Source organism: Sinohyriopsis cumingii, chromosome 1, assembly GCF_028554795.1.
Source record: "Sinohyriopsis cumingii isolate HCF-2022 chromosome 1, ASM2855479v2, whole genome shotgun sequence".
Lineage (NCBI taxonomy): Eukaryota > Metazoa > Mollusca > Bivalvia > Unionida > Unionidae > Sinohyriopsis > Sinohyriopsis cumingii.
In genome coordinates, this window is record NC_142961.1 from 103,163,344 (window position 1) to 103,187,399 (window position 24,056).

Consider the following 24,056-nt stretch of genomic DNA (forward strand, 5'->3'; position numbering starts at 1 on the left):
ACCTCATGGAAATATCCATTAACAGTACCTCATGGGAATATCCATTAACGGTACCTTGCAACCCGTAAACTAAAAAGACAGCCTTCCTTTATAAGGTTGCCTCGTATCAAACAGGTTGGTTGCATTTTGGATGCTCAGTCCAAGAACAGATAGTTAATTATGCACTTGCAAACTTGAGTTAAACCGGTTGCAGCCGCTTGTTACATACACAAGTGTCTGTCACACGAGTGCATATCTCTATAGGGGTTTTTCTTATGACTGGTTTTCGTCATATTTTTAAAGTGATTTTGGAACTTTTTTTTTAGTACACATATTTTAACCATAGTTCATGATGAAATAAGACATGAGTATTGGCTTTACCATAAATCCTAGAAGATGCTTATATTACGCAGAATAAAATGTTTCAACCATGAAAGGAATACATATTTAAAAAAAACTAGAGACAAATCAATGAATGGTTGACAACTTGTCTCAAATTCATAAAATATATCTTGTGCATGGGGCTGTGGGTGCTGAGTGTGTAGGTAGGTATGTGGTTTCACGGTACAACAGCACAATCCTGGCTATTTAGTTCTTGATGAGTTTAAATATCACAAAAGTCATACAAAACAATGATGAAGTCGAGAAAGGGAAAATGCTTAAAATACAATGTCAATTGGCTACAGCATCATCACGGGACGCATCGCTGTGCGAAAAAGTTTGTCACCGTTATCGACACGCAGAAGTGGGATTAGGATTATTCTACATTCTTGAGCCGAGGTATGGGTGGTACAAGCGTAACCAGATCTGCCAGTTAAGATTTTTTAAAAATCGCTTGGATGGGACAGCGGCGATCTTATCGGCATTAATGACAATCTCAAGTGATAAATTAACCATCAAATGCGATACGACGATACTCATCCACCAAATAAAGCTAGCCAATTACATATTACCACGAGTTGGGAACAAAGGCTTTAAAGTATTTAATCTTTAAATGCTCTTCGAGCGTGCTAGAGTGAGAGACTATGTTCAAAATTGCAGTCTTAAAATAAGTAACAGGCATTTCATTTTTTTTAAATAAATTAAATTTTCGAATCAGTACCGATTCTAACATGATATATAAACAGCAACAATAAAAATGGGCTTGTTTGTATTAAATTTGCTCCGCTGACCTAGTGTTGGTGGCGCACACTGCATCATCACTGCTAAGTAAGCGCCTCTGCTGTTTGGCGATTTACTATACAATTTTGGATATCACCCTGACGAAGTGCAGACAGGCGAACATCTATGCATTTTAAGAGTTTAAAAAAAAAGTTCCAGACAGTTGGCCCCTTGACTTTGTTTGGTCTAAGATAATCTATGTCTTGATAGTAAGTTTAACTAGTAATATTCTTCGTTAACATACGCCAACATTTGATTTTATAGAAAGTAAAATTATCCGTGTTCACTGGAGCACTCTCGCTGTCATATCAATTTCAGAGGCTGGTAGTTTTTCAACTCTTTCAAGTAGTCTAGTTCACTGCTTCGTATACTCCTATGCACTGTACTCAGCAATACAGATATAGTGGAGCGACACGCAGTGATCATACAAAACAGGAAACCAGACTAGCTGTCAATCTCTTCAATGAATTGGAACATTCTCGGCTTTTTCCATCGCGTACTAGAAGAAAAATAAATCCTGTTTAAATATTATCCATTTTTAACTGTCCGGAAACCCATGGTTGTTTTTATGTTATAATAACATCACAATAAATATATGGCAAATCTCCCGTAGCAACGCAAGCAATCTGAAACCAAATGATTTCTTCATTTTTTTTTCTTCTTTTCTACACATTTGAAGGAGTAACATTAAAACATTAAATGTGCGGGTACTTCATTGATTGTTAAAAAGCAGTCCAGCGTAATTTTCAAGACCTATCATGCAGTAATTATAGGTTACTGCATTTGTATGGGAAAATATGAACGAGTTTTGGGATGGAATACTGCACGACCTTGGGAGTGAATCGCTCCGGTGGCCTAGTGGTTAGAGCGTCCGCCTCGGATGCGGGAGGTCGTGGGTTCGATCCCCGGCCGAGTCATACCAAAGGCTTACAAAAATGGTACTAACAGCTGCTTCGCTTGGCGCTCAGCATTAAGAAGTTAGTGTTAGGACTGGTCGGCCCGGTGTCAGGATAATGTGACTGGGTGGGATATCATGCTACATGTCTGCGGCATGATGCGCCAATGCTAGACATCACTATAAACTGCCACATTGCAGTCATCGTAGCGATATGACTGGAAATTTGTTAAAGCTACGTTAAAAATCCAAATCCAAATCACACACAACACACCTTGGGAGTGCAGTATATCCTTCCGACAAAACGAGTTCATATTTACCGATACAAATGCAGTAACCTTTTTATCATATGCTCATTTTTTTATTCTACTAATGTTTAATTACATAAACAAAATACACTACAAGAAACAACGTAAATGAATGTATGCCGCATTCCAAACTAAATACACAAGCGCAGATTTGTCATTACACAATGACATCATTATTAATGCGCACAACATAACTCCGCCCAGATAAATTTGAACTTAGTCGCGCGCTCGATATAACCTTCGAAAGAAAGTGGCGTGTCTAGTTAAAATTGAAATTTGCAGCCATATTGTGAATGAATGCGCATTGCAGCAACTTTTCCATTTGATCTGGAATGAATATATTTTGGTATTTTGTTTCGATTCGAAGAAAGTTTGTGATTTTGGACTGGATTCATCTGTGCAAATTATACATGAAATACATCGGGTTGAAGTGGCGCGGGAGAAGCGTGTTTACATCTGCAAATGTGTTTCTGTTTTTGTCACTGAATGTCTGAAATCATAATGTGGAAAAAATATGAAGTCTTTCAATTGCAATTATCAAAAAGACGCTATGGAATTTAATACTTATTTCATTTTGAGTACAGTAAGGAGGATGCAGTTGCACTTATATTCGAAATTACAGCACAATTTCGAAATGTGTAATCCAGATTGAAAACCTGTGACGTGGCTCATGTAATTCGGATTTGCAGAATTAAGAAAATACATTTTGACTAAATTCAGGATGTAAAACTGTAAGTATATTTTATTTTGCCATTCTTATCACCAGTTAAAGAAGAGAGTATATGACTTGTCACTTGTATGTTATTTGTAAGGACCTTATCTTGCGTCTGTTATACATGTGTAAAATGTAGCTAGCCTAAATCCGTAACATTGTATCAACGCGGAATGTGCCAAAACAGCTGGGGGTTTTTGCAGTCCACGAAACATGTTTTAGTTCATTTAAAAACAAATTTAAACAACCACAACGTAAAGAGCCTCTTACGTGAGTGTATATGATTTGTTTACAAATCAAAAGTGCTGGCGTCTGCGTCCATTGTTTGTTTACAATAGAAAGTAGTTCCTTTATGCACGTGAATGCTATATGTGTATTGTCGCGCGAGTTCAGTATCGGGTAATATTGAACGATTCTGACAATATAAAGTTAACGGGGAAAAAAATGAGCATATAATAATTATAGGTTACTGCATTTGTATGTGAAAATATGAACGAGTTTTTCGGACGTAAATACTGCACGACCTTGTTAGTGCAGTATATCCAACCAACAAAACGAGTTCGTATTTTCCCATACAACTGCAGTAACCTTTTTAGTATATGTTCATTTTCTTATTCTACCTAATGCTTAATTATATTAACAAAATACACTACAAGAAACAAAGTAACACGTTTTGTCGGATGGATATACTGCACTCCCAAGGTCGTGCAGCATTTACATTCGAAAAACACGTTCATATTTTCCCATATAAATGCAGTAACCTTTTTATTATATGCTAATTTTCTTATTCTACATAATGCTTAATTATATTAACAAAATACACTACAAGAAACAAAGTAACTGAATGCATGCCGTATTCCAAACTAAATACACAAGCACAGATTCATCATTACACAATAACAACATTATTACTGCGCACATAAATTCGGCCAGATAAATTTGAACTTAATCGCGGGCTCGAAATAATTTTCGAAAGAAAATGGCGTGTCTAGTTAAAATTGAAATTTGGAGTCATATTGTGAATGAATGCGCATTATAACAACTTTTCGATCTGATCTGGAATGAATATATTTTGGTATTTTTTTCTATTCTATTAAATTTCGTGATTATGGACCGAATTTATATGTGACAATTCCACATGAAATACATCGGATTGAAGAAGCGAGGGAGAAGCGTGTTGACATCTGCAGATGTGTTTCTGTTTTTGTCACTGAATGTTTGAAATCATAATGTGGGAAAAATATGAAGTCTTTCAATTGCAATTATCAAAAAGACGCTATGGAATTTAATCCATATTTTATTTTGAGTGCAGTAAGGAGGATGTAATTGCACTTATATTCGAAATTACAGTACAATTTCGAAATGTGTAATCAAGGTTGAGAACCTATGACATGGCTCATGTAATTCGGATTTGCAGAACTAAGAAATTACATTTTGAGGAAATTCCGGATGTAAAACTGTACGTATATTTTTTGCCATTCTTATTACCAGCTAAAGAAGAGAGTTTATCCCTTGTCACTTATATATTATTTGTAAGGACCCTTTCTCGCGTCAACTGTAGAGCTAACCTAAATCCGAAACACTGTATCAAAAAATTAACGCGGAATGTGCCAAAGCAGCTGGAATGTGGCAGTCCACGAAACATCTGCTTTACTTCATTCAATTTAATCAACCAAAACTTAAAGCGACTACTAAGCGAGTGTACATGATTTGTTTACAAATCAAAAGTGTTGGCGTCTGCGTCTATTGTTTGGCGAAAGTAGTTCCTTTATGCACGTGAATGCAATATGAAGGTGTGCAATATCGTAAAATATTGAACGATTCTGACAATGTCAAGTTAACAGAGAATAAAATGATAATATAATAATAATAGGTTACTGCATCTGTAGGGGAAAATGCGAACGAGTTTTTCGGATTAATACTGCACGACCTCTGGGAGTATTCATCCGAGAAATTGAATTCATATTTCCCCATACAAATGCAGTAACCTTTTATTATATACTCATTTTATTTTTCTACCTAAGGCTTAATTCTAAGAAAATTCACTAAGGAAACAAAGTAATTGAATTTATACCGTATTAAAAAATAAATACACAACCGAAGATTCATCAACACACAATAACAATATTAAAGCGCACATAGCACCGCCCAGCGACATTTAAACCTGATCGCGCGCTCAGCAGTAGTTTAAAAAAGAATTGTCGTTTTGGACTTCTTAAAATTAAAATTTACAGTCATCTTGTGAATGAATGCACGTGGAGTTTATTTCCATGTTGATCCAACTCAGTTCTGCATTTCTGATCATGATAGACTGGATTATTGGGTCAATTAAGTGCAGTACGGAGAATTGGATTTCAGCTGGAAATGCACTCGAAGTTCCTGTACAGTTTAGGTGTGTCTCAGGTTTTTTCAGGACATGTCGGTCGGATTTGAAGTACTAACTAAGAAAGTGTATTTGGAGGAAATTCAAGACGCATAAATGTAAGTATATTTATTACCATTCGTATTACCAGCTAAAGAAATCATGTTTATACCCTGCCACTTGCATCTCGCTGTTGGAGGGAACCCAGCTTTGATTTGTATGCAGTGTGTCTTCAATCACTAGACTAACACTGTATCTAAGGTGGCAGGGTCCAGTTTCGTAAATTGGCCCCTAGCAAATTTCTTAACTTAAGGTTCTGTTGTGACTTTTTCAGGTATTATTGTTTACTATTTAAAGAAATGGATATATTTGTGAACTAGGTGTTTCGGGCTTGTGTTGTTCTTGAAATTGATGTCAGGCATGTACACCTTCCATAGCTACTCTGCAGTCTGTTGATAGTGAAATACCAATAGTTGGCTAGGAAGAAGAGCTAGCCTCCCATAACAGTAAAACACATGAGTTTGGGGCAAATAGAATATCTCAAAAATAGCTTGGATGACAACTATTTTCAAGTGCCTCAGCCTGTTTAGTACACACTGTTGTGCAGAAATGTCATCTAGGAAAAGGGTTTGTGTTTGCACTGTGAGCATCACATGGTGTCAAAAATGACCATTGGACATGAAAATTGCCGGCAGAAATTTGGGCTTGGGGTGCATAAACGTCTTCTGCTATGAAATGCCATTGACTTCACTGGTCAAGTGGATACTATTCTTATGCTTTGTTTTAATATTGGTGTCTAAAAATATGAACCCTTTTGACCTCACGTCTGTATTTGATTTTTTTATACTAGGTCGCTGATAGCGGCATTAAATTTCTACATAAAAACTGGCCCCTGCCCCCTTAAATAGCTACACGGGGAAATTGAAAAGCAGCTATTGTGTGACAGTCCACTTAAGCGAGCGGACATAATACTTTTTCGTTGTTTTACCTGATTGGCTCCGACACTCTTAGTTTCCTACCAAAACATTTAGTTACATTTTTTTCGAATCTAATATTTTGACAGATTTGTAAAATTGTACGTCCCTGATAAATATGCGGTAGCCCTTGGCCTCAATATGCTTTTCAATGCTATACTTTTAGTGACCCAAGAGAGCATTGGTCATAGCATGAACCACTCTATTTGCGAAAAGTTATTAATATTCTCCTAAATAACTTCAATTATCAGAATGGTATTTTCAATTACTACGTATCTTACATTTGTTGGAGACATTGTGAGTATCACGTTCATTCGTTTACTTGTTTGAAAATTTCGTTTCTGACTCAGTGAACTCGTCCACATGGTTAACTTCATCATCAATACTATCAAATGGACGAAACAGCTTGTTTAGTTCATTCCCAAACAAAACTAATAAACCAAAACCTAAATCGTCTACTACATATTTGTACATGGTTTGCTTACAATGTAGTTCCTAATACACTATACTATTTTAAGGTAAACGTTTTGTGCACGTGCGTGCAATATCAAGGTGTTCAGTATCGTAAAATACTGCACAAATCGGACAATGTAAAGGAATGCAGAAAAAAAATGAGAATATATAATAAAAATCCTTTATTGTTGGAGACACGTGCGGATTTCCCAAAAGGTATCCATCTATAGTATTTGCCTACTCCCGCGTCAACTTGTACACTCTGCTGATTTAAAAAAAGAAACATGTCAAAAATATAAAAAAGGTACAAAACTTAGTACTGTCATCCATCAATTTTAAATTTCTAACCCAACTGTCGCGTTGGGGGGGGGGGGGGGGTTCTAATAATGTAATGATGTAATGCTTGAGTTTACTATACACGGTGTCCATATTTGCGTGGGCGAATTTGTTTTTAAAAAAAATTTCTTCAGACAACATGAGTGATAAAGTTTATTGTCTTCGACACGCTTAAGAGTTACATCGCTTTGAACCCATGTACAAGGGAGTGACACATGTGACGTCTCTATTTTGTTGAATATTTTGAGAAATTAAAATTAGACATTGGATATAATGGATGCAGACGACACAGGTTTTTACCTCCTGTATACGTTTAGTCCTAGGATCCTCGTCACTTCAATGAAAATGTACTTTTCCAGGAACAAGAAAAAGGGAGTGAGCAAACTCTTTGTATACACAGAGAACTCCCGGTTTGTTTTAAACGGGGACAATACGTCAGTGTTAGGACCCCCTGGCAACAGACAGTTTAGAAATTATAAATGAATTCATGAAATGGATAAGGTCTGCGCATATTTTAAATGACTGATATTTTTTCGTTTTAAAATTTCAAGGAGATACAAACTTCCGGGGCTCAGATGAATACTGTGATAAGATAAATACCTTCATTTCTCCGTGCGCTGTACAGAGAGACATACATGGTTTGTTTTAGAATAACTAATTTCAACTCATTTCAAATACTCTAAAATGGAAATATCGCGACTATACATAGGATCAACCATTACCAAAGTATATACATCAAGCTCGAATGGACAATTACTGACCTTACCCAAGAATGTCAGAGTTACAGCGATCAAGGGACATTCTCTCTCTCTCTCTCTCTCTCTCTCTCTCTCTCTCTCTCCATATCCCACAATCGAAGAATTTCGAAAAATCAAAACATGTCTTATCTTCGAACCGTTGAACATTAATGAAAATGAAAGTTACATTTATTTTTAGTTTACACATAGAATTCATTCAAAATGTAGCTGTACGCACATGTGCCTACAATGTACCTAGGTATATTGACTTTACAAAGTGTTGTACTCAGTATACCTGGGTCTGTTGACTTTACACAGTACTGTACGCACTGAGTAGGGGAATGTTTGACTTTACACATTATTCGACGCAGTGTGCCTGGTTTTGTTATTACTAACTTGACTTTACACGGTGCTGTGCACAGTGTGCCTGAGCATGTTGGCTTGACACAGTGTTGAAGGCAATGAGTCTTAACTTGACACATTATTCAACACAGTGTGCCTGGGCCTCCTGAGTTTAAAAAAAGTTGTACGCAGTTTGCCTGGGCATATTGACTTTACACAGTGTTGAGCATTGTGCGTTTCAATACACGTTATATACCGTTTAAAAGATGTATTGCAAACTCTTGTACGTGAAAATCAAGGACTGGCATCTCAAAGCGAAATCAAACATACGGATAGATTGTGCATGATAACTGAACGACCGACTATATATATATATATATATATATATATATATATATATATATATATATATATATATATATATATATATATATATATATATATGTATACACCAATTTTGCGTAACTTTTAATCTTCTTCAGCATTATAAAATTAATTGTGTCAAGGTGAAAATTGCCTCAAGCTAAAAGTGCATGAAAACAACGATATTTGATAAGGACGGTTTACCTCTGCGTATTGCATTACTCAATGCCCATTCAGTAGGACCACCGGAAAAGCGCACAGAAATAGTTAATTTTATCAACGACCAGAATATTGACATCTTTTGCCTGACAGAATTATGGCTAAAAACATCAGGCGATGAGCCCAAGTGTGCATTTTTCTGCCTATACAGCCCTCCTCCTAGTAGAAAAAAACAAGCTGGCTGACTCTCTCTTTTTGGAGCAGTTTTCAAATCTCCAGGACTATGGAAATTCGATAGGTGGTAACCTGATTATTCTTGGAGATTTCAACTTTCACTTTGACTGTCCCGGAAACCCAAATACATCAAAACTCATAGATTCCATTAATGTTTTCAACCTCAAACAATCAGCTAATCAACCCACCCATAAATATGGTCACATTTTAGCCTGGATTCTTCATAGACCTGATGATAACATTCTACGGTCCTCCCTGGTATCCCATGACCTTGCATCAGATCACCTCTGCATCATATGCCATCTTGATGTATCAGTCCCTAACCCTCCACATTTATCTGTTACTAACAGAAATCTCCGTATGATAAATAGAACCAAACTAATGCACGACATCCAAGTTAACCTAACAACTCGCTTACCTCCTACCGCAGAACAACTCGATAACTGCCTGCGTTCATTGCTTGACAAACATGCACCAGCTACCAAGTGCAGAGTATCAATTCAAAAGTGTTCTCCATGGTATAGCAGTGTTAGGGAGCAGCTTCGCGCTGATAAAAGAGACTGCCGTAAAGCTGAGAGGCTTTGGCTTTCCACCAGACTCACTATTCATAAGCAAATCAATGAAGCCGCTAAGAAGAATGTCACAAACATAGTCCATGCAGCGAAATCAGACCACTATACTACTAAGATCATGGAAAGTTCTAGCTGCAAAGAGCTCTTCGAGATTGCCAACAAGCTAAAGTCAAGGAACAAATCTACACAACTTCCAACTACCTTCTCTCCAGTTGACCTTCCGGACATGTTTGCAAATTTCTTCCGTGACAAAGTACCATCCATTAGAGATAAGCTTGACACCACAATTTCAATTGACTCGTCGTCACCATACAGTTGGGATACAGAATTTGAGCGGCAACCATTAGCAGCATTTGAACCAGTCTCTATGGATTTCGTACATACAATCCTGAAGAAGAGTGCACCAAAGTCATGTGAACTTGATCAAATTCCAATATCACTGCTGCTTGAGTGCTTAGATCCAGTATTGCCTTCACTAACTGATGTTATTAATACCTCTCTCTCATCCGGGGAATTCCCATCATTTTTCAAAACTGCCATTGTAAAGCCTCTGCTGGAGAAACCAACAATGGACCATAACGATTTAAAGAACTACCGCCCAGTTTCTAATCTCCCATTCATTTCAAAAATCTAGAAAAGGTTGTTCTATCCCAGCTTGTATCTCATCTAAATTCAAACAGTCTTTTTAGCAATGTACAATCTGCATATCGCCCTTGCCACAATGCTGAAACTACTCTTCTAAAAGTAATTAATGTCATTCTCTCTGCGTTGGATAGCGGAAAGATTACAGTCCTCACCCTCCTTGATTTGTCTGCAGCATTTGACACAATAGGCCATGATATATTACTTCACCGTCTCCAGCATGTATTTGACATTCATGATACAGCCTTACTGTGGTTCAAGTCCTACTTGGTCAACAGGACACAAATTGTATCTTCAATTTGAATACACTCTAGCCCAGTTGATCTATGTTGTGGTGTTCCACAAGGGTCTGTTCTTGGACCTGTTGTCTTCATTCTGTACACTCAGTCGCTCTCAAGTGTCATAGATCATCATCCAGTGTCTCACCAATTGTACGCTGATGATACCCAAATATACAAATCTAGCCACCCAACTGAAGTTGATGCTACCATCCAAAGTGTAGAGAGGTGCATTTCTGATGTGAAATCATGGATGACATGTAACAAGCTTCAGATGAATGACGATAAAACTGAGACCATTCTGATCACAACACAAAGACTTTCTCATTCACATCCTTTACCTCAAACAATAAATATCAGCAACACCAACATTAAATTCCCACAATCAATACGAAACCTAGGTGTTACTCTGGACAGTACTCTCACATTGCACCAACATGTCATGAACATATGCAAGACTGCATATTTTGAGCTGAGACGCATCAGCTCAATTCGCAAATATCTGTCAGTTGATGCCACTAAAACACTTGTGTGTTCATTAGTACTTTCAAGACTGGACTATTGTAACTCAATTCTGTCTGGTTAGTCTCAATATCTGCTCCAGAAACTTCAAAAAGTTCAAAACACAGCTGCTCGGATCATACTTAGAGTACCACGATCAGAGCACGCCTCCCCGCTGCTCTGTACCCTACAGAATCAAATACAAAATTTGTTCTCTGTGCTACGTTTCACTGTCGGACTCTAGTCCAACATACCTATCCGACCTCACCCATGTGTACACACCAGCAAGATACTTACGCCCCTCTTCTGACAATCGTATACTCGTATATTATTCCAAGTATGAAAACAAAGTCATATGGACAGCGTTCTTTTGCATACCAGGGCCCAGCAACGTGGAATGAATTGTCCACTGAACTTAGACACAAAGACACAGTGATCCCATTCAAGAGGGCTCTCAAAACTCCTTATTTCGACTGCAAGAACAAACTTAAAGACCTAATAATGTTTCCTACCTTAAATATTCTCAGCATGTTTTTTTTAATGTTTTCTAATTTCATGGTGTTTGTTTTTGTAATCATATGATTATATGTTTTTTATCTTATATGTGTTGTCTAATGTTGTAAAGCGCTTAGAGCTTCTAAAGATTAGGCGCTATAAAGTCCTCATTATTATTATTAGTAGTAGTAGTAGTACTAGTAGTAGTAGTAGTAGTATCAGCTGTTAATCTATGTAGATCAACATAGTTGGGTTTTCGTTAGTAGTGGCAATAACTGAAAAGATCTGACGTTACAAACATCAGCTTCGAAATGTTCATGTACAATCAAAATCTAGTTTTTATTTTTAAGTACAGAGTATATTTATAAAGTGTAAATAATTAGTAATATACAAGAAGTACGACATTCAGACAAAAAGAAACGACATATTACGGTCACTCAACTTCTTTTCGAAGGTAGCTAATTGAAACTTGTATTTATAAGGAAATAACCAACACACTATTTTACTGTGTTGATTATAAAATTAAACTGTTGTTCGCAGAGGCATGCTCACGTTCCCAAAAAATGAGCACCAAACAACCGGTACGTTGCTGTGTTGCAAACTCTTGTAAGTGAAAATCAAGGATTGGCATGTCAAAGTGAAATCAGACATACGGTTAGATGGTGCATGATAACTGTACGACTATATATATATATATATATATATATATATATATATACAATAAACTGACAATGAACAGTGCAAAACTAGCATCTAGCTAGGTTAAGCGCTATCGCCTCTTAATGAGTCTATTTCAAAGGCAAATACAACACATATAAAAGATAAATAAAACGGAAAAACGGTTATTTTTGCAAACCTTTACATGGCGGTTTCTACAGAAATTAAACCTTTAAATTTATTATATTTCAACTAGTTTATTTCAACTTCTTGTGGATGCTGGAAAATATTTTATTGACCTAGAATTCGATGAGTCATAACGACGTCTGTTAATTTATCTCAATTTATGTAAGCGCAAATTATATCTCGGATATTTCATTGCTATAGTAGCAGTTATAGGCTATTAATCAAATTAAGAGAATTATTTAAAGAGAAAATGTGTCGGCTGCAAAAGATAATTTTATTTCTGCATGACTGTTTTTTTCTAGTCTTCTTGGTTTAATCCGCTTGGTTTCAATGTTCGAAGGCGGTGTATCCAGTAAGATTCCGTTTCTTTCCTGGTTTCGGAACTCCATTTAGGGTTGTGAGCAATAACAATAAGTGTTATATCACTGAAAGTGTGGCCGTTTTTCTGTTTCATATTTTTGTCTTGTCTATCTTTTGCATTTGCCTTTGAAAAAGACTCATTAAGAGTTGAAAGTGCACATCCTATTTAGATACTAGTTTTGCAGTGTTCGTTGTCAGTTGCACTTAAAAGGACTGTTACTCGCCATATGATTTGTACTCTCTCTCTCTCTCTCTCTCTCTCTCTCTCTCTCTCTCTCTATATATATATATATATATATATATATATATATATATATATATATATATATATATATATATATATAAACTGACAACGAACAGTGCGAAACTAGTTTCTAGCTTGCCTGAGCGCTTTCGACTATTTAATGAGTCCTTTTCAAAGGCAAATACAAAACAGAGTAGATAAACAAATAAAACAGAAAAACGGTTATGTTTGCGAAACTCTACATGGCTGTTTCTACAGGAATTCAACCTTTTAACAATCCCTGACACACGTGATCCCTTGCTGGATCCAGTGCACTTGAAACGATTGTTATTCGCAATATGATTTGTATTCTTTATATATATATATATATATATATATATATATATATATATATATATATATATATATATATATATATATATAGATAGATATAGATATGGATATATATATTGCGTAACTTTTAATCTTCTTCACCATTATGAAATTAATTGTGTCAAGGTGAATATCGTCTCAAGCTATATGTGCATGGAAACAACGATATTTGATAAGAGCGGTATTATCAGCTGTTAATATGTAGATCAGTATAGTTGGGGTTTTCTTTAGCAGTGACAATAACTGAGAAGATCTGGCGTTACAAACACCAGCTTCGAAATGTTCATGTACAATCAAATAGTCCAATTTTTATCTTTAGGTACAGAATATATTTTTAAATTGTAAATAATTAGTATACAACAAGTACGACATTCAGACAAAAAGAAACGACACATTACGGTCACTCAACTTCCCTTCGAAGGTAGATAACTGAAACTTATATTTCTAAGGAAATAACCCACACATTGTTTTTACTTTATTGATTATAAAATTGAATATGTTCGCAGGGGCATGCTCACGTTCCTTAAAAATTATTCGAAACAACCGGTATGCTGCTTAGAATAAGATTTCTTTACAATTAGATGGTTAAAGCTACGCCCTGGTAAAGTTTAAAAATTTCAAGTTCTCAAGGTTTGATAGTTGTATGACCTTATTAAGCTTAAATTAAGGTCATTAAGTTTTATCCACTGTGACAGAAAATGTACCCGAAAATAGTTCTGCCTGGCCGCTTTGCATGGTCAATCTAAAATCGACAGGCGATTACGCGGCTTAAAATGCATTCCTTATGAAATTTAGCTGCATCAATGCTTTTGATAAAATTTTAGACATAAACTTCAGCGGGTTGTTCTAAAAATATATCTTCTATAAACATGTGAACTGGCAACGATTTGTCCAGTTTATAAACGGATTATAAAAAGTTATTTTTTATTTTTTTTAAAAATGCTATTAGTTTCCTAAGATTTTTAAGCACTAAATATTAGTTATATTACAAGATGGCTATTTCATACATTTCACTACAGTACGTCAGTTATGAAGAATCATTCTAATAAACTCTACCAAAAATATAACTGACACGCTCATAACAATGGATGTATATTTTAAGACTTTTTCCCTCTACCATTTTAATTTTCTTAAGATCTTCAAATCTGTTAATAAAATAAATTATTGTTTTTAATGCTGCAAATGTCTGTTTTTTTGTGATGATTTTTTGTGTGCGTGTGTCTTTTTCAATTTAAGCTTTTAATGAAAACCCCTCGGGTAGCATCTAAAACATCTATTTCTCGGAAGAATCTATGGAGACTGTTGTTTTCTCTTTTCGTCAATAAATGCATAATTGTCGACTACATGTACATGCTAAGATGTTTTAAAAATATAATCTAATAATAAAACTTTTGCCGGCAATTTATTGCTAAGGCACAATCTGCTTCTTTTTGTCTTTAAGTTTATCATCGATGAATATTAGACGGAAGAATGGAATGCATTTCCTAAAAATAGGCATATACTAAATCATTTGTCTTTACATGTCAGTGATAGGTCACGTGCTTGCTGACGATCTGACTTGTGTATATTTTTGTAAATAAATTGCGTACTCTACGGACATTTGTAAATTGTTGACGGGTTCTAGCATTCATTTTGAAATACGTAAGTATACACTTATTCCATGGAGTTCGTTATCTCGGTATATTTGTAATTAAGTTTAAATATTTGGTGGAAGGTAAAAAGGACACAGAAAAAGCAAGGCAGCAGTCTTATACTGTCAAGAGCACGCAAAAATTCAATGTGTTAATGCATAATTTTTGTAAAGTATACTCTCTTTTGTTTAAATAGTTCTACTGAATTTACAGATCATGTTGACATGTGCGAATTAAAATAAGGAATCTATTAATAGCTACTACCAAACAATATTTGCCCCCTACAACAAACGTAAATAACAAGACCCATATTAAACAGAACTGCCTAGCTACCAGCTTGTCCGAGTGGCCATGGTTGTTAGGTACTTGTGCCAACGGGCAGTGGATGGTCCGTTAATTGAATTTACGGTCTGCCTAATCGTAATTTAAGTTATGATTGACCTCATTACAAATGTCTGATATGATCAAACATACTTTCATTTAATTTAATGAACGGAAAACGAACTTTTTGTGACAATCCGATTTCATTCTACGTTCTGCTTGTCGAAGACTCAGAATTTACAAATTTTTGCCATTTTTTGCACTTTATAGAACACAATTTTTAGATTTCTTTTCCATAGTCGACCACTTTGCTGCATAAAGTCGCCATAAATGCAAGCTCTACACCTGTGAAAGCAGCAGTCCCTTATTGGCATGCAGTGGCGTCACTCGGGTTGGTGTCACCCAGTGCGGTAGCTCATGGTGTCACCCCCATGGTCCTCCTTCCGTAACAGACCATACAGAATCCTTAGTAATGTCATTTTGGTGTCGACCCCTCTGATGGTGTCACCCGGTGCAGTCCGCACCCCCCGCATCCCCCAAGCGACGCCACTGCTGTGCCTGCTAGTCATGTACTTAACTATGATCGGTTATCCGCTTATAAAATCCGACTAGACCGAGCAATGTGTGCTCTGTAAAATTTGCAATTTTTCATTTTGGTGTCACCCCTCTGAGATGGTGTCACCCGGTGCGGTCCGCACCCCCCGCACCCTTCTATCGACGCCACTGTTGGCAAGCGACAAGATGAGAGTTGGTTGAAAGTGACAGGACGTTTTGATGCATGTAAGAATGGTTGGATTTAATTTGCATACAGTTTGATTTCATTTGGAAAAGGTCGCGTCTAAGTGGTATCTAAGAATATATTGATAAAATTTTGAGTTTGCGTAAAGAATCATTCATATCATTATAGTTATCTTTCCATTGTGACAAGCGGTGGGTTTTCGAACGTAGGTAGCAGAAGTCTAACAGCTTTATACTTTCGCTCCTTGTACATCTCCATGATCTTAAATCATATTCATTATTTACTATATAGTTTAACCTCACTGTACTGTTCTCTGATTTTCTTTTAACATTTCCAACTAAACATTATGGCAACAGCAAACTGGCAACCAAGGCATCGGCGATAGACCAGACGCGACTTAGTGACGTAACTACTATATCAAGACGACTTTCTATAGGCGCAAATACATGTATCTAAAACTAACAATCTTATTAAAATCAGATCTCCGCTGTTACGCATGAAGTAGGACAGCGGATATATGATTTTAATTAGATTGTTGAAACTAATTTACTATCTCAGTGGATCATTCAAGGTATATATGAAAAAGAGAGTTAATTTTCCTTGCAGGTTTCAAGGGAAAGCTCCAAACTTTTTCAATTGTTATGACTGCTGCACAACCAAAGAAAACACTTTTTTAGGGATTGTACCTATTTTGTAAAAAATTGTATGCAGAATTATGTGTCAAATCTAGAATTAAGCTTTCAGGACGAAAAGAGAAAAAGAAGTGTTAACTGAGAGATTGCTGAATTAAAGAACACGATAACATTATCGCATATAAGAAAAAATATCCCAGAATCGTTATAAAAGCACCATCATATTTCACAACTCCCACTGAAAAAATGGACGTGGGGTGGTCTTGTGGTCAAATGCCTCGCATTTAAAGATCACTCACATCTCACGTCTGTCACAGGTGCTCGATGCGAGTTTCATGTTAAGAAAAAAAAAACAATCATCTAAAGAGAAAAAAAATCATACAGAGTGACGACAGTACCTTAGATTACCCCGATGACCCGTTCTGACATGGGACCCTCTCTATCATAATATATAAGAGAGAAGGTACGGAACTTCCAAATACTTCGCTCCACCCATGACCCTCGATTTCCTTCTGCTATTTCCGTCTTTAAAGGTACACGACCATACTATATGGCTTGTTTTACTTCTGATATATTTTTCTATCCATTAAGCCATCATTGACTTTTCTGCGTTGTACCAAACTGAAGTTACGGGCTCCGAAACGTGCGCCGCCAATCAAACCAAAAAAAAAAAAATGGTGGAGAACAACTTGGTCTACTTAACATCAAGCTCGCGTCGAGCACCTGTGACTTCTGTCTGCCTGGGTTTGAGTCTTGATTCGATCAATATGAGTAAGTGAGAAAGCTTACCAGCAGCTTCCTGTTGGTCGGTGTTTATTCCCGGGGCCTTCCCAGGTTCTTCCCCACCAAATATACTGGCCACCACATATTTAGCCTGTCTTGTGCCGAAACAATGGCGCTCAACCCCACAAGAACAAATCAAATCCATTGAAGAAAAGAAAGAAGAAAAAAAAAAAACAGTAGTAAATTTATAACCAGTAAATCTGTGTATTTCTTGAAGCGAAGAAGTCGGTTTCAGCTACTTAAAATGGCAGTGATAAACTGAGACCTAACCTTCTCGAAGAAAAGAAATTTTAGACATGTATAGAAGCTGTGTGCCAACAAAGGGACTTTACTCCATCAGTTAATGTTATTGGTGGATCAGTATTGTTTGTAGCAAATTACAAGCAACGAAAACATGACACAATCCACGTCAATGGGAGGCTCCTAAAATAAAGAAAAGGAAGCGGAAAATGTTATATTTTAAAGCATGTGAACCACTAGTACTAATATTAGTAGCCTTACTCCTACCTCAACCACAACAAATCAAGTTGAGACTACGACATCGTAGCTAGTGAACCACACTCACATGCCACCAGCAACGAACAGCTTTCGCTCTATTTTCACCCGTAGCTGCAAGCAACAAGAATGTCTCGTTTTTCATGAATACGCAATACAAAATTACATCATCAACAACGCGATGCAACTGTCTGCTGCACATCAATAAAAGGTCTTTTTATCGATCGATACACATCTGTTGGAATTCAGACGGCATGAAAGCGGGAGACGGGGAGTGGCTCATTTTTGTTTTACATCGGCTCTTATTATTTCACAAAGAGTGGGAAGGTCACAAATCAGTTATGTTACTAAATTGTGTGCAATATAATTGGAAAGTCTTCAAACATCGGAAGTGTGCATCAGTGCGCGATGGAACTGAAATGTTATGTACAAATCAAATGTGTGTGTGTGTGTGTGTGTGTGTGTGTGTGACTATGTATATACATTACCATTTTGCATTCAGTTCTCGCTCAAGACATATTCACACGCCTAGACGTCGCGCACTATCTAAGTTCCATTCAATCTTTAATTTACACTCTTTCAGCCATGTGTTGATTTTAAATGATTTAAAATTATTTACCACCCCCACCACCGCTTTCCAATCATCATACTCTGGGTAGGTTGATGGTAGGTTGATTGTACTACCAATCTGTATTCACCTGGTATACCAATAACAAATACTATAAAATTAAGCTGCATATAACAACAGACTGGAAGTGATAAAAATTCATTATGAAAATTTATCTCCATACAAGTTGAATTTCAGACAACATTTAGACAGTCCGTAACATTCATTTAGTCGACATGTTCTTCTCTGCCAAAGAGTTCTTAGCTTGACTGTAAGATGAAGCTTTTCTTGTCTCTTAATTTCCCCGCTATTTTACAAAACGAAGTCGCCCGTTTATACCTGTAATTATTCTCGTACGCAGTCATTGGTTTGTTTTCGGGTTTTCTTTGTAGGAAAGGTATTTCAAACTTACCGCATGCTGATTAGGCAGACCGTACAAAGGACTCGTGATGGTTTGCGCAAAGTTCCATATTTCCAGAGGTGCGGATAGACACAGCAGGGTTTTGTACATTAAAGCTGGGTATATGCAAAACCTCGAGGGTTTTGATGTTTGTACAAGTGCAGCTGAATGCTTCACCGAACATAGCTTTAACAATTTTTCAGTCATATGGCTACGATGTCTGCAGTGTGGCAGTTTATAGTGATGTCTAGCACTAAGGCATCATGCCGCAGACATGTAGCATGTAGCATGATGTCCCACCCAGTCACATTATCCTGACACCAGGCCGACCAGTCCTAACACTAACCTCTTAACGCTGAGCGCCAAGCGAGGAAACTGTTAGTAACATTTTTGTAAGTCTTTGGTATGATTCGGTCGGGGATCGAACCCACGACCTCTCGCATCCGAGGATTTGACATTTTCCAGAAATTCAGTTCGACCCTACTGTTTTCGTAAACACCTAATTATAGAAACTTTGTATCTAATGCTGACCTAGTTCCTGATTCAGAATCAGTAAGAGTTGAAGTAAACAACTTTAAAAAAATAAAAAATTACAATTCTTTCTCACAGTAAAATTCATAAAGTGAAATAGATGCCATACTTGGATTACATGACAAATAACATGTAGCAATTGTTTCAAATTCTGGTTTTTCCTGTGGACTGACCTACAACCGAGCATCTGTTTTGCGCCGTAGCTAGATTTATTATTGATTTATTGAGAAATCTTTCTTGCCATAAGACTTGAGAAGTAAAAGTGGTTTATATTGTGGCCAGTTTTGGGTGCTAAATATTATGTTTCTTTCAATTTATTTGGATTCCAAGAGATTATTTTTCCCTGGAAATACTTGTGCTCTAAAGTATTTCTTGAACAAGGACAGTTATAAATAGTTACACAGAATTCAAACACTGGAATATTATTTTCTGTGATTCAACAAAGAACTGTTGACACATCAGTACGACCCTGACCAAAGCATACGTCATCGCCTTCCATTTTGGATTTCATCGGGATTCGAACTCAGTTTCATTAGGACTTATATTTTTTAATTCTTGGATTATTCTTGGATTATTTTTAGATTTGAATCGTAAAACCATACGTTCTTTTTCTCATTTTTACCTTGTTTTTCGGTGGAAATACATTATTTTGTTAAATTTTAAAAGAGCTTGTTGTCTTCACTCTTTTCTTGTTGCGTTTTATAAGAGCCTAAACGTAACAATATGTATGTATACAAAGTGTTTTTATATTAGTGTGTGTGTGATTTGGATTTTTAACGTAGCTTGAACAATTTTTCAGTCATATCGCTACATCTGCAGTGATATCTAGCAATGGGGCATCGTGCCGCACACGTGACATCATGTCCCACCCAATCACATTATACAGACACCAGGCCGACCAGTCCTAACACTAGCCTCTTAATACTGAGCGCCAAGCGAGACCGATATTAGTACAATTTTGATAAGCCTTCGGTATGACTCGGTCGGGGTTCGAACCACTCAAGCCATCGGAGCGGTGTTTTCTTTACTCATATACTCTAGAATTTAAGGAGAAACAAAAATCGCAAATTTGTCAGTCGTTTTGAAATATAATTAGTAAGAATTGTATATTTAACCTGCGAAAAAATGACTAAAATTGAGTTAGCTTTTCGCAGATCTGGTTTACCCGACTGAAAACATGAGAATCAATCAGTAAACCTGTTTATGTGCATGCAAATTGGCCTTGAGATCTGACGTGTTTGCTGCGAAGGTTGTAGACTAGACCGAGGATATTCTGCTTTTCAATATGCTGGAATCTAAGGGTCTATACAGTGCTAGAAATCTCTAAGTTAGCAAACAACAAAGACCTTGACCTGTGATGTATTATGCGACGACTGCTCCGAGTCTACGTTGTTAGCAGTTGGGGGAGAATAATACATATGGTATGACAGTAATAATGATTCGCCGTGTAAGGTGATGTGGGTACAATAATATACCAATGTACACACAGTACGATAATAGCGTGTGGGTGACAGTGTGTTTATATGCACTTTTTTCTATGTTACAAGTGCTATATTTCTAGAGAGTACTGCGGGGGGGGGGGGGGGGGTGGAGAATAAAGAAATTATAGTGTATGCGAAAAGCAGATAATTTTCAAAGTCAATAAGAGAAAGGTCAAGTATTTACTAAACAAAACCAGGAAACGTTTAAATTGACTCAACCATTTTAAATATTTTGAAGGTCAAGAAGGCACGCCGCATTCTATATGGATAATAATATGCCAGATAAAAATGCCATACTTCCTAAACATCCCCAGTAAGGATAAACTATTTGCTTGATGGTGCAATCTAGTACACCTGAACACGATGTACAGGTCTCTGTATCAGTCGATATTATTACTGGTTAAATAAAAAAACACTCACGTTTCACGAAATTTCCCAAGTTTTCCTTAAACTGAAATTTACATTATGTTGCTTTTGAAAGTTCTTATAATATTGGAATTTTTGTGAGACGTACGTATATTACAATTGAAAACTAGTTGTAGAATTGTTCAAATGGGCGTTATTTTATTCTCGAAAATCGAACTAAGGAAATCCTAAATTTTTCATCAGTGGAAAAAACATTCATGCAAATGCAGGCCATTAAAATTGTATTTTATCCTTAATGCCTATCCAATGTTCAGCGGAAAACTCACAAGTCCAAACAAGGCAACAGGAACGATAATTAAAAAATCTCAGTTTGAGGACGAAACCATTGCTAGGTTAATTTAACTTTCTAGCTTTCAAGAAGACCTTCCTGAGCAAACAGGTAAGCGGAACGTAACGTTCGTGCAATTTTTTTCATACAAATGATTTGAGTTTTATACTTTTTAATCATTGCATTTTCTGTTTTTGGAAATGGCTTTGAACCCCTAGACCTGCCAATATAATGAACAGGAATTTAAAATTTTCCTAGCGTGTTTTTTTTTTTTTTTTATATCCATCGTATATACTTTTTGTATGCTCGTTCGTTTGTTGTAACTACCGCTACTTTTAGAATGCCTTTTCGTGGCATGTATCAGCTGATTAGCCCTTATAATATTAACATATTTTTTAAACAATCTTTTTTCTAATTGCAGTATCAATTGACAGTTTGGCTAAATATTGTTCCTAAATGTATACACATCTGTTTTCATCAACCCATAAGATCTTAGGCCACAGCAACCTACTTCCAACACATACAGTTATCAGGTAAATTAGGTGCAACATCATAGACAAAAGTGTCCCGAATTTTGTTAATTAAAAAAAAAGACCGATTTAGCATCAAGCTGCGATTATCTATTGCATGTTCAAATAACTACATATACCCGAAGCTAACGGCTTAATTTTTATATTACCATACATTGACAGGAATAACCTGACGTTTTAGAAATAACAATAAATATCGCCCTGAGTTTAATAACTTATGCGGGCAGATTGGGCAACTTCAATGATGCACCAATAAAGTAAGAGGTTCGAATCTTTGCCACAAGGTAAGGCAGCGCCGCTTAAACGCCTCTTTAACAATTAAAATATCAGCGGTGCATTATAACATCGTCATTGTTGATATATTCATTGTTATCGTTGTCATCGTCTTCTCAGTTTGTCCGTGTCGTCCGTATTTGAGCATATACAAATTAATGCTGTATTTAGAATAGCCGTTATTTACGATCGCCATTTTGCATTATCTTACCGTTGTATCGTAATCATTCTTAACTGCATTGTATCTCTAAACTAGGTCTTAGACGCAGAGGGGAGAAAATCAGTGATTAGCCACCCGCACACCATGTCTTGTCGACATATCCAAGCAATTAAAAAGATCAAAGTATCTTAAGAATCTTACCCTTATATGCGTGCTGATTTTACAGGTATAATGTTCATGCACTGCCAGTCCTGTGTGTGTATGAATGTACAGGAAGGAGTAGGTGTTTAAAACCAATCCTCTTTCGTTGCAGTACAACTCCTGAAGTAAAGTCCTAGTCTCATGTATCGGAGTTTTAACGTGGGGACTTCTCAACTGTCAATAATTTTAACTACTGAACAAGTGCAGTGCGCAACGTGAAGAACAATAAATCAACTGTGTGTGTCGCCGGTATAGTCACAAACGATTAGTCAGAACGTAGTTCGACATGTTTACCGGTATGTCTACCTTGAGTATTTCCTATCACTTTATATCCATGAAAATGTGTTCCCTAGATTCGAACGAGTTTTCACTGATAATCCGTATCGCTATTGCAAATCAATGAGAGCCCACGAAATGGTGTTGCTTGATTAGCCGTGAGCTCCCTAACTTCCAGATAGTTTTAATCTTTGGGGAAAAAATATCCATCTGTCTTTAGTTACTGTATATCTATCTACCTACCTACCTACCTATCTATCTATCTATCTATCTGTCTGTCTATCTATCTGTCTGTCTGTCTGTCTATCTACCTACGACTGAAACGAGTGTTTGAAATCATAAGTGGAATAATCGTTCGAATCTGGACGATTTTAATTTTTAACAAAAGCGCAGACAAACACCACGTTTTTTAAAAATTATCTTTCCAGTGTTTATAATTGTTTGAAAAAGAAAGTAAGTATATTTTCTTAAGTACTCTGTTTTTCCATATGTCTGTTGCATTTGCAAACATGGCAACTGAGATCAGTATTAAGTCGTATTTGGTACAGAAAATTCATCATGCAGCCATACTTTTATGGCAAATAGCATTTGTAAATGTCCATTGCATTTCTTGTGTTTTAAACAAAATATTTTCAAAATATTGGGACACCTGACAGTATGCGAATTCTCTATTTACAACCAGTAGTGCAGTGCTAAATAAAAAAAATGAGAGAATGTAATAAAAAGTGAGGGAACGCATGTAACTTATATGCGGGGGAGGGGCACATTGGTGAGCGCATACAAAGTAAGGGAACGCCATTCAGACGCGTTCCAACAGCACTACACCCCTGCTTACAACGAATAACATAAAATCATTCGAGGTCAAATTACTTTAGTGATATGACAAAATCAGATAAAACAAAGAGGCTTATTTAAATAAATTAAAAAAATTTATTTGAAACATTCTTCTTCTAATATGTATACGGTGCATTTTAGGTATT

The 24,056-nt window shown here is 36.4% G+C and overlaps 1 protein-coding gene across 1 annotated transcript in view; it reads right to left on the reverse strand.

Annotated features, from left to right (window-relative positions):
* Window positions 1–22,952, reverse strand: part of LOC149807465 (uncharacterized) — a 496,731-nt gene extending 473,779 nt beyond the window's left edge. The window contains exon 1 of the mRNA XM_089956330.1: window positions 22,801–22,952. The gene's annotated coding sequence lies outside the window, so the exon portion shown is untranslated. The remainder of the gene's footprint in view (window positions 1–22,800) is intronic.
* Window positions 22,953–24,056: the final 1,104 nt, after the last annotated feature.